Consider the following 13,327-nt stretch of genomic DNA (forward strand, 5'->3'; position numbering starts at 1 on the left):
TTTACCTTCTCCAGGAGAAATCCTTCTCTGCCATTATGGAACGAAACATTTGTTTTCCCCTCCACTTCTTCTACCTAGCTGGTGATATCACAAGGCGACGTCTTGCTACATCTCTTTGGCTTTTTCTCTGCTCCCTCTTGTAGAAATCTCTCTGGCATGCATCCTCCTTGCCTTGAAGATGCAGAAAGCCAGAGCCCTTATTATTCCGATTGCTCAGCAATGCCAACAAAATAAGCCACCTGAAGCAGAAGCAGCCAACTCAATAAAGTTGTTTCATAAGCTTGATGAGTCACCGTGCACCGGCACAGAGGAGGCTGGTTGATTTGGGAGCTTTATTTTTTTTTTAATTAGATGATCTCAGACAAAGAATCCCTTGTTGTTTTCTTGCACGTAGTGATTCATGAATTATGATGTAATAGGCAATGTTGCCCAGGTGCTGCGGTGGTCTAAGAATTAGGCCCCGGACTCACTACTTCTGCGTGCTAGGCCTCCCTTTAACATTTTCTGTCTCTGGGAGATTGGATAAGTAACTCAACCTTGTTTCCTTGCATAATAGGTAATAATCATAATATGTGTAATGGGGGTAATAACAGTTGTCTTACCTGCCTCACATGGAGAAGATGCTGTGAGAATTAATTAGGTTGTGAATCGCTTTAAAGATAAGTGCAGTGTTATTAATAGGTAAAATCCATCGCATTTTAAATACAACTGGCAAGCGAGTGTATTATATTACAGTGCTTACATAGCATGGAGATAATAGCCTTATAAATATCAAGAGATGATACAGAAATAAAAAGAAAGATAACAGACAGATCTCTGTTGCATTTTCATATAGCACCCTGATCAGTGGTACAGTTTCCAGTGCCACAATAATACTTAGCTCTTAATGAATTTTTTTTATTCCTGGGTCAATATTATCTCCATTTTGGGATGGAGAAACTGAGGCATGGGAGGTTATGCAACTTGTCCAAGGGCACACAACAAGTCAATGGTAGAATAGACCCAAGGGTTGAGAATTTCCAAGGCAGCTCATACAGCTTCCATTCCATGCAGGTCTTCTAGCACAGTGATCTAACAACTGAGCCACACGATCGTCAATAGGAGGTCAGCGTGTGGACCGAGTGAAGGATGTGCTCTAGAGAACAGAATTGCAAGTGAGAATCCCAGTGTGGAGACTGGTGAGGAGAACTGTACCCCAAATGCAGTTCACAGATTAATAGATTCCCAGGCCTGAAGGGACCATTGTGATAATCTCGTCTGACCTCCTATGTAGCCGAAGCCATAGTTAAGCCACTGAGGCCTAGAAGTATTGTCCTGTGATCTTAAATGGTAAGGTGGGGGTGCAAGGTTGTGACTGTACTTTAATAAAGGAAGTCAGACAGACACTGCCTGAAGGGAGGTTTTAAGAAAATGTAAATATAAACAAGTTAGTGTGGGGCAAATCTTTTTAATGTTTATTTTAAATAGGTAGAGCTGTATGGCATCAAGGTAAAGAACCAGAGGCCGGTGGGAAGACCAAAGCATTCCAGGAATTAGGTAGGGATGTTCCCTTTCCTGGTATTATTTGGGATTGTTCTAATTTCAGCAGGGTGAGCCTTCATCCTATAGCCCTGGCTTGCAGATGTTAAACAATTTGGACTCTATTTTGGGGCTTAATGCAATGTCCTAATGTGGCAGCCAGGCCTAACAGAGCAGCCCATGTCATGAGCTCAGCACCAATCTTAGGTGGTTAACTATCAGCAAACTCAAAAACTGGCTGGCTGTGCCTTCAATCAAACTAAAAAGGTGGCTGCTTAGTCAGTGTGTCAGCCAAGGCTCTGACCTAGCCCTGGAGTCCTGGGCTAGTATTTAGGAATTCTTCCCCTTTTCCAGTTTCACTCAGATTTTCCCACAGAGGAAGGAGGCAAGTCTTCTTAAGTGGTCTGCTTCTTAAGTGGTCTTCCAAGCCTATTGGTAGGCCTAGAAGTATTGTCCTGTGATCTTAAATGGTCCCTCCCAATTGGTAGGCTTGTCTGTCCCTCCCTATTGGTAGGCTTGGAAGGATTCGGTTTTTATAGGCAAATGTTGGTTTCACCACACACACACACAAACCAATGAAAAAATGTGTTCATTGATAATAATCAAAATGTACAGATAGGCAAAGTAAGAAAAACGCTGCTTGAGAACGTGTTGAGTTTGATTTCAGGATATTTGCTTTGTGTGTTTTGACAGGTGCTGTTGACAATTTGTGTTTTACCCGTTATAGAGCTTTAACTTTTCGAATCTCAACATTGATTGTTAGTAAATAATTGTTGTCTGTCCCTCCCAATTGTCTGAGCTCCCCATCATTTCCTGGAACTGTGAGCATTTAAATAGATACATTTTTTAAAAAATGCTTAAACCCCATAATTTTGCCCAACTGAGAAAATTTAAATCAATAAGAATCAGAAAAAAATGCTTAAAAATAAACATAGATATTAACCGTTGAAGTTGTAAAAAAACAAAAATTGAATTCAGTCAAAACTATTGGTCAGTGTCTCTTCCTGGCTCTTCTAAGCCTTGGAAGGACTAAATTTCATTGGTAACCCAGCTCGAGCAGATTTTCCTTAAGTAGGGGAGTGACAAGGTGCTGATGCCCCCAGCACAGGACAGAGAAGGCCTGATAGACCCTGACACACATAACATTTTTCTATTCACCATGACATTGCACTATGAAGCCATTGCATCAAAATGCCCATGCTGTGTTTTATGGTACAGGCAGCCACAGATATGCCACAGCATAGTGATGCACTTGAAGGACTTGATGCTTCCATAAAAGTTTGCATCCAATTTCAGATGCTTTACCAGACATATTAGAGCCTCACAATCTTTTAAAGCTATCCCTTCCCCATTAAACCCAATATAGTATAATAAATATAGGGAAACATAAGTGGAGACATAATCCTGATCCTTCTGCTCCCAAAATAGCAGAAAATATAGGAGATGTGTATTAGCTCTCAGCAGTATAGGATCTGTGACACACAACTGAACAGTTTTGATATCATCCAATAAAGAGCAATAGTGTATGTGCACACTCACCAGTGCATTGCTATTAAAAAAACCCCACATAGAATATGAGGGTTGGCAGGGACCTCAGGAGATCATCTAGTCCAACCCCCTGCTCAAAGCAGGACCAATCTCCAATTAAATCATCCAACCAATTTTTGCCCCATATCCCTAAATGGCCCCCTCACAACCCTGGGTTTAGCAGGATAATGCTCAAACCACTGAGCATTGGAGGTAAAACAAATGAGAGCTCTTTCTGATCTATTCTCTTCTGAATGCCAGGGTGTAACTGCCATAAATGTTAATGGGAGATATTCACGTGCATTAAAAGAAGCAAAGCCTCTTTTGTGAAGACAAGATGAAAGCCTTTTATAAATGTGACCTACTGGTGGAGAAGGCGTACTTTCAGATGGAACCTATGGGTTTACACTGATGGGTTAGATTTTTTTTTTTTAATACAATACATTTTGTTAAGAAGAAGGATTAAAGTATTTGCCAAAATGATTTGTGTTGACAAAATGGCTTAGTACATTTGGCAGATTTACTTTATGGAGCAGAATAAATTAAGGTGTCTAGTTAAAATAAAAAAGTGGGTTATATTCAGTGAAACAATTTCAAGTATTTCAGAAATTCTATTTTTATTCACTTTGCAAACGTGCTTAGTTGAACTGCCAGTCACTGTTACATTTCCATTTCCAAGCAATTAATTAAAATCCCAAATCAGGTTTTTTCTTGATCATGCCAGCAGGAGTTGGTTGCCATGGTAATAGAACGATCAGTAGCATTTGGGGTTGGAGGGGAAATGGTCTGCGTTTGGGCTTTTATTGTTGAAACATAAGTGAAAGTCTGAAGGTGCTTATTGGCTGAGCTGTGGAAGCCTGTGGCTCCAATTGCACAATTGGCAATGAGCAAGGGTTCTAGGGATTACATTGTTTTCAGGGATATCATTTGGCCAGTTGCAAAAGTCATTACCAACAGCCTTTTCATTCCTTCAATCTATACATTAAAACCTGAATGTAACTGATCACGGAACAGTCTCTGCTCCTAAGAAGGATTTTCAATCTGTAATTGGCTGTATTTGCAAAGACCTATCACAATAATGTTTACCCCCACTGGTCCACTAACCTTTGGATATATAGCTCATTTTCAAACATTACTGCAGGCCCATGGCATTTTACAAGAGGAGTTGTATCTTAGAAGTGTTAGAAGGGCAGTGTGTGAAGTATGTGTGTGCACAGGGCATAATCCCAAACCCATTGAAGTTAGTGGAAAAACTTCCATTTACATCACTGGTTTTTGGGTCAGACCCTTCTTTGAGAGGTAAATCAAGATTGAGGCATCCTATATACAGCATATGTAGTCTAAAGAGATTCTATTAGATGTAAGAATTGTCATCTTTTGACTGCAGACAATATTAAAATGAAGGATAGTAGCTGAAAGATTTTCTAAATCATTAGGCTGTATTAACACAGAAGAATTCAGTGCTTCACATGTGGTACTTATTAAGCAGCGCATGAAATCAGGAGATTGGTAACAGAATTACAACATACTTAAGGTTATAGGTCATACACCAAATTTTATCCTTATGTATTAGCTAGAAATTAATCTGAAAATAATTAGAAAAGAATCCAGATATTAAAAAGAAAAGATTTGGAGAACACTGGGATTTCATGTCATGCCAGAGCATAAAATTCCAGCATAAGAGCACGTCTAAAAACACTGAACAATGGCCTAACTCTATTGTTGGGAAGGAGAACTATATTTGCTCCCTGAAACAAGCTAGCTTTAAATTTTTGAATCTCAACATTAAATCATTGCTGTCTGAGCTCCCCATAATTTCCTGGAACTGTGAACATCTAAATAGATAAAAATTATAACAAATGCTTAAAAAAAGAACTCAAATCTTTCCGGGCTTTGAGTTTTATTACTAACCCCACACTGCACTCAGGTTTTACTGGTCTGGACTTTGAGTGAGCTTGGATTAAGTGTTAAATTCTGGGGTAGGGTTTTATAGTTGGATTTATCAATTTTCAGCAATCCAAATGTAACACCCACAGATCTGGGTCGCCGGTGGGTAGGATTGAACCTGAGACTTCTGGAGCTAAATGCATCAGTCTCTACTGCATGAGTTAAAAAGCTACATGCCTCTTAGCTAAGACTGTGGAGCAGACTCATTAAGCTCTAAGTGGGCTCAGTGCCACTAGAGGGGACAGAGCAGCACACCCAGGAGGTGTATGGGTTAAACAAATTTCATTGTTTCATTAATAGGTTTCATTAATAACTTACACTTAAACATAAAAGCACAGGCAATGAGTCTATCAGATCTCACTAATTGTCATTAATAACAGCCTTCCCAAATGAGAGAGAATCAAAGTCTCAGATTCACTCAACCCATATTTACCCAACATCCTCCCCTTTGAAATATATTGGGTAGATATGTAGACTTTGCAGTATGACCTGTAAATCTGCCCCATCAGGCTCTATCTATCTCTGTAAGGTGTTTATATGCCCCCCTCACCATAGTACCTGAGCGGCTCACCATGTTCAATGTATTTATTTTCACAACACTTCTGTGAGGTAGGGAAGTGCTAATATCTCCATTTTGTCCATTTTACAGATGAAGAATGGAGGCATAGATACATTAAGTGACTTGCCCAAGGTCATAGAGGAAGTCTGGAATCTCCTGGAATTAAGCCCAGATTTCCCAAGTCCTACACTCATGTTCTGTAAGAAGAGGCTGATCCACTATCATTGTAATGGGATGAACGAAAACCCTCAAACTTTAATGACAATCCAAATTGTGTGGTTAAGCCCCATCTTTAATTTACAAGGACAGTAGTTTCACTACAATGAGCCTGTAATAATAAGTATTCACGTTTCTCAACAGATTTTTTTTCACTTATATGAAAAAAATTAGTTCTTTTACTATTAAAAATAAATTAAACTATATAAATGTACATAAAATATACAACACATATACCAATATACCACACATGTAGATATCATATATAATATACATACATATATAATTAATGTAAAGTATGTATATGCAAATGTATATATGTTACTATTATATATCACAAGATAAAAACTACATTAAGAAGGAGATAATATTGAGATGTACATATCAGTAATTTATGGTAAAATACTAACGTATCGGTGTAATCCGGGGGTTCTCAAACTTCGTTGCATTGCAACCCCCTTCTCACAACAAAAATTACTACACGACTCCAGGAGGGGGGACTGAAGCCTAAGCCTTTCTGCCCTGACACCTTGGGCGGGGGGGCCAAAGCCAAACCCAAGGGCTTCAGCCCCAGGTGGGGGGCCTGTAATCTGAGCCCCGCCACCCAGGGCTGAAGCACTTCGACCCCAGGCAGTGGAGCTCATGGCTTTGGCTTTGGCCCTGGGCCCCAGCAAGTCTAACTCTAGCCCTGGAGACCCCATCAAAACAGGGTCACGACCCACTTTGGGGTCCTGACTCACAGATTGAGAACCGCTGGTGAAAAACCAAGCATTATAAACCTAGGAAATTCAGAAGTAAGGTTAAACTTAAAAGAACATCCAAATGTGTTAATGTATGCAAAAGCAGGGTTAGGGAACCCAGCAACTTTATCTCTGCCTTGTCGCAACACGATACAATAGGCATATGTTTATGGCCATGAATGTCCTCTTTCAAAATGGTCATTATCGCCCATTGTTCCCTCAGGGAAGATGATGGCCCACAAGGCTGTCAAGAAGCAGAGAGGTGTACTGTAAGAAGACCTTGGCAATCTTTGCTAAGGGCCACCTGTGGCCTCAATCCCACTGAGCACAGTAGGAGATGGCAGCCATTTTGAAAGGGGGCAATTCTTCATGGAATTCCCCAAAGTAGAACATTTTCTTCAGCCTCTGCTGGAAAAATTTTCAGTTATGAAGAATAACAGCAAAAAATAACCATTAACCTTAAACAAATACTTCAGCTCTAGCCTATATCTGGGTTTCATGTGATGCTACATTTCTTTAAAAAAAAAATGGTTAAAATTCATTTTAACTCCTAAACTAATTAATGTATTTACTTGTAAATTCTCAAGAAAAGCATTCCAAGTTCAAAGAATAAGTGCTGCAATTTGACAGAAATTACGCAATATTTTTTTCTGACATAATATAGTATTTGCATCCCCGCTTTAAGTGCACACTTCAACTCATTCTTAATTATGGAGCCTGAGTTTTCTCCCTAATGTCCAAAGTAGCTTCATAGGGAAGGCTGCAGATAGATTTGTCCCTAACGACAGAATAAAATCCCTCTATTTTACATTCAAAGGATTGAATTTAGTTTCCATATTTCACATTCACTCTTCAGCGGTCAACTGAATTTTCTGTCACATTTTCTTGGTCAAATATTTACCAGCTTTGACAAAGAAGATGTTTAAAAATTAGCCTTTAAAAATGTCCTGATATACTCAAATGTTTAGCGATCCCTTCAGATAAATAAACATAATCCCTGTAAATTACAATAATATGTCCTCCTCTCTCTCTCTCTCTCTCTCTCTCTCTCTCTCACACACACACACACACATTTTCATAACAACTAAAGAACTAAAACACCTTGGCACCTTGTTTACACACTGTTCCAGTTAAACTGGTTTCTAACACTGTTTGCTTGACTGGTTATAAAGTAATTTGACTGGTACCATGTTTAAAATGTGGCACCCAAATTCACTTTAAGTGCCAATACAGACATGACCACAAAACACAAAATACATGGTGTGTGTTGTGTTTAGAGTTAAAGAAATTAGGTGTCCAGAGGCAAACTGGGAAACCAACAATATGAGGTTTATGCAGAGCTAAGGCCTGGCTTCTATGGTATGATGTTTGCAGGTAGACCCTCCACAGTCATGCCTATCACATTATAGGATTGAGTTCTAAGAGATTACTTCACTATGGTGTCTCCTGAAAACTTGACAAAGATTTCCACTCACCCCCAGAAGGATATGGATGAGAGGTATTTGAGTCATGCATAGCTACATGAATTTAACCCCAATCTCACTCTGGTTTTTGGGGTCATGTTTTTCATCATTCCTGAGTATTTGGACAATGGCTGAGTGTTTGTGAAAATGTTTGTGAATTCCAAAAGTTACATGAATGTAGCATGAACTTATCCGTCCAAAAATTCATACCAGAAGTTTATTTCCCTTCCCCTCCCTTCCACCCCCCCCCCCAGTTTAAAATTTTCAGTCATTGAACAAGGGGGAAGAAAAAATACCATGTGATTCTGATGACTAGTCATACAACATTGATCCTGGACATACCGAGGTGTAGTGGACAGGGCCCCGAAATGGAAGTCTGTTAGGTTAAATGTGGGGTCTGATCCCATTTCTGTCACTTAATCTGTTGTCTGACCGTGGGAAAAGTCACTTAGCCTCTCTGTGCCTGTTTCCTCTTTTGCCTTTTGTCTGTCTTGTCTATTTAGATTGTAAGATCTTTGGGGCAGGGATTGTCTTTAACTTTGTTCATGGCATCCTGTGTTTTTTGTATTTCAGTCATGTCTCTATTGGGGCTCCCAGGCTCTAATGAAATATAAATAATAGTTATAAACTTCATTGCTCAGTCACTTTGTTTCTTTTGCATCCATGTTTGTATATTTAGACTATAAACTCTCTGGATAAAACAAATAAAATGAAAGGAGCAAGAGGAGGAAGCACTAACAACATCAGAATAAACTAATTATCTGAACATACCCAGCAGGCATGACAGTAACCACTTCTGACATCTGATTAACCCTTTCCTAGATGTTCCATGCCCCACAATGGTACCAGTAGACACCTGTCAAGATATGAAGGGCTGGATTATCCTAATCTGATTTATGCTTAGTCACGGAGATTTGGGTAGTCTGGTGGGAAAGCCTTCTTCATAGTCCATTTACTATCTCATTTCGGAATGAAATTTTGGTTCTGCATCCAGATAAACTATTAAGGCAAAATAGTTTCTCACCTTTTTGCTTGCATTTGAATCTCTTAAAATTAAAAAACAAAAAACAGAAAAAAAAAACCTTTTTCAAACTGCAAAATCAATGGCTGTCTTTCAGTACAGACTCTGGTCATCAGTAACTCCGATAAGATGCTGATCATAAATAGAATACAAACCAAGTGCAAAATCAAGGTCCCAATCTTGCAATCCATCACTCATGTACCATGAGACCAACTAGACTGACTTGCAGTCCTGTCCAGTGTTGCCCCTTCTCATATCAGGCCAGGGCCAGATTTACACCTTGGGTGCCCCTAGGTGTAGGGGCTCAGAGCTTCCCCCCACCAGGAGCTATGGGGTGCTCGGAGCTTCTAACTGCCGCGGGTGGCGGGGTACCCCACTACTTTTAATTGTAGGTGCCCCAGCGCCCCGCCGCCCACAACCCCCCCCCCACTGCCCAGCGCCCCAACACACACAGACCTTCCCTACCCCCACTGCCCAGATCCCCCCACAGCCCACCCCCCAGAGATCCACTCTCCCAAGCCCTGCCCCCAGGCCACACTCACTGGCCCTGCTTGGAGGTGACTCTGTCCACTGGGCTGAGCGAGGAGCGCTCCAGCTGGGCTGCTTGAAGCCATGTCCCCCTCAGCCGGCCCCAGCCCCGATCCCTGCTGGGACCAGGGAGTGGTAAAATTTGAATTTTTAGGCACCCCTAGATTGCCGGTGCCCCTAGGCACGTACCTACTGTGCCTAATGGGAAATCTGGCCCTGCATCAGGCAACAAGTCTCTTTGCAGAATCTGCTACTTAGGGTTCAAGACATGTCACATCTAACTCTGTTTAAAGATGTGTCTAGTCCACTGATGTACCACCTTAATTCAAGCCATATTGTCTGGACAATTCCTTTAAAGAACCTTGGTGTCACCTCCAGATGATGTACAAGGTAGCAAGGACATGCTCCAAACTTAGCCAATGCCTATCTCGTGACAGATCCAACAGTCCAACCGCTCTGGTTTTGATCTTCCATGCCATCCGTGGGCAAACCTGAATTGCTTCAGATGTCCAGTGATCAGATGTGTTGAAATGAGTATAAGTGGGGCCTTTGTGACTCTCCCCTTTGTTGCTGTGGCCATTTAGAAGATGTAGATCATATATTTGCAAGGAGCATCCATCGGCAAAGGCTGCCTGGTTCCCTCAAGGACTTGAACAATGCTCTTCCCTCAGCTATTGAATGGTTAAGACATTTAGACTCACACACTTGACTTGAACATCAATGTAAATGCAATTACAATTGCAAAAAACACCCCTCAGGTGAGTGGTCCCATTTCATTGGGATGACTCCCGTGGATAAGGTTTTTCAGGGTCAAGCCCAAGGACATTTAAGGGAGAAACATAAGAGCCTCTTGCCTCTAGTCCCCTTAGAAATATTTGGTCAGCTATTGATCTGAATGTTTCATTCAAGCCCACTGTGCACTCCACCAAACACCCCTTTCTGCCCAAAGATCACCAAGGATCAGATCTTTCAAAGATGGTACTCATAGCGATGCAGAAATTTGGGCATTGTCTAGACTAGGAACATTTGTATGTGTTTGTCTTTAATGATGCAGCTCCACTGGTGGAAGGTGTAGTGCAGGTAAGGCACAGGTGTCTATACTGCTGTGTCCCCTTAACTTTGGTTAGATGACACAGTGATAAAAATTCCCTTTCTGGGAATTAGATAAGATGCATGTCTGTTCTACAGTCTTCACCTCCAGTGGCACCTGAGGAGCGTCACTGGTGTGATAAAATGCTTGCAAATTTTCCATAGGTGCAGCCTTGGATGCTAATGCGAACTGCACCAGAATTCCTCAAACTTACCCTGAACCCTGGCAGTCAATCTGGATTCTTCCCTTCCTGTGCACCTTCACCAGTCCTAAAGGGTTTGCAGGCCAAAACCATCCACAGTAATATCTGTGCCTTCAAATTACACCCTCTGCGACAGCTGTGCAGTCCGGTTGCCTTGAGTGGGTTTGCACAGGTGATTGGACTTCTAGCAAACCATTCCGTGGGCTGTAGATGATGCACAAGGAAGAATGCCATTCAGCTCACACTTTCTTTTCCCTGTTGGCTCTACAGTGCTAACAGGACATAAAAGCACTGAAAGACAGTTGTGGATACTACAGTGAGAAGACTTCAGCTAGACACAAGACACGTATCTGCTCAGTATTTTTTCACCGTAATTTTCCATAGTGGAAGTTGGAGCTGTGCACTCAGACTGTGAGGTGACCTCCTTTCATTGTGGGGAGGAGATAATGGAATGGTCTGTTCAGCTGTAACCAGGCCAGATTGAGGGGAACAAACTTTAGATGACAACCTGAAATGGAGTTGATGATGAAATGGGATGATCCTCAAAAGACCAAAATTTCTTATGTTCTCAATAATAAAATCTATTAACAAAGCATTTTTAAGAGTGTTTTATCTGGCATATCATGGAATAAAGATCTAGATATATGCAGTAATTAAAGATCAACTTTGATTTTGATAATCCTTTTTAATTGCTTTTTTAATTGTTGCAAAAATTTTCAACATTTCTGTGAAGTGCTCTGTGGAAAAACGCTGATGTAGAGAGATTAACTAATCAAGATCGCTCCATTCTGTTTGAATAACTAGAAAGGGACTTTGAGTGGGTAAGTGTAAAATAAATCTTCTGACTAATGTATGGCTCCATGTAATCTCATCTCACCTTCTGGGAACAATGTATAACAAATTAAAGCTTGGATCATGAAATGTCATACAAATCTGGCAGCACAATTTAATTCAGAGGGAAAAACTACTATTCTCTTGGTTCTTAATAGCCATAGAAAATTTCAATTACAGGAGAATCTTGACAAACTCTACCTTGAGGGGATGAAGGAATTTTGAAAAGTTTTCTTTAACCATCTCCAGTGTCCCAAAGAATGTAGGTTGGTTTACCCATTCTGACCTGTGCATACTATCACAGCTTTTCAAGTCTGTTTGAAAGCAGGATGGAAAATATGAACACTGAAAATGTTCAGAGATGGAGAAAATAAAACTCTTGCTCAAAATGGGCCCTAAAATAAGGCTATTTTAGTTGGGGTGAACAAACTTGCTTTGCCTTATTTAGAACTTTATCAAGCACCATGGGTTTGAAAGTATATCTTGAACTTGAAACTTGAAAATTATTGGGTTCATGGTTTACTAAGAAAGGACTTAAAATGGAAGTAGAGAGGTGGCAGAGAGAATAAAATCCAAGGAGAACGAACATAGGGTGAAAATGGAACAGAGTGGAAAATTTATACAAAGGGATGGAGTAGGGAAGGAGCAGATAGAGAAAAGAGAAAAATTGTAAGGAAGAAATAAATATATGTGATATACCATAAAGATCTTTTAGCTTAACTTTGGATGGTGCTACTATCACTATTGCATAGAACATGCTTCACTAGATTATCGAGAAAAGAGTGTGTTTTAAATGAATCATTCTTGGGGGCAGTAGGGGAACCATGGTTTAAAGTATGGAAAGAAACATTTACAAACCTGGATGAATTTTGTGAACACAGCAAGCTTAAAAAAATGTTGAGCGGTTTTTCCAACTCCCACATTGTGAAGTATAGTATGAGATTAAAAGTATGTGTGCCTCAGATGTTGCATCTATACTGCAGATGTACTGGTCAAAGCTGAATAGTTTAAGAAAGAAAAAAATAAAAATGTGTGTGCACACACTTAATTGTTTTCCAGGTATATGAAATAGCTCCTTGTTCCTTGTGGAAGTTCATTTGGTAGTAGATGCTGTTTCAGAAGTCCAATATAATGCAAGGTGTTTTGTGTCTCATCTTTCCTTTAAAACCAAAGCATCATGAGTAGACCTGGGTGAAACTTTTTTTTAAATTAAAAAAAATACAGATTTGGTGACAACAAAAGGTTTGGCAGATTTGTTGAATTGTTCATCTAAACAAAAAGAAACAACAAAAATTCAGAAAATGTCAAAATATTTTGACTTTTGGAAATGAAACATTTCAATTTTTTAATTCAAAATTACTTTTCACGTGAAAATTTTATTTTAAAAAATCAAAACCCTTTAAACAGCACTCAAAATCAAAACGAATTTTTAGTTTGCGATTCACTGAAAATTTCGGAAAAAATTGGTTCTGGGTCAACCCAACACACGTTTTTTTTATTTTTCAGGATTGCCAGCAAACCAAAAAAACACAATTATTTACACAACTCTGCTCACGAGACGCTTGATAACTAAAAGCCAAATGGGAGAGAAATCATGGATCCAGATGTAGCATATGGAGCTTTAAAAATGTAGTTGCCTGTCATAGTCATTGTGGTTGTTATAGCTGATTGCCCATTTGGGTATA

This window comes from Terrapene carolina, unplaced genomic scaffold, assembly GCF_002925995.2.
Source record: "Terrapene carolina triunguis isolate 2854851 unplaced genomic scaffold, T_m_triunguis-2.0 Scaffold68, whole genome shotgun sequence".
Classification (NCBI taxonomy): domain Eukaryota; kingdom Metazoa; phylum Chordata; order Testudines; family Emydidae; genus Terrapene; species Terrapene triunguis.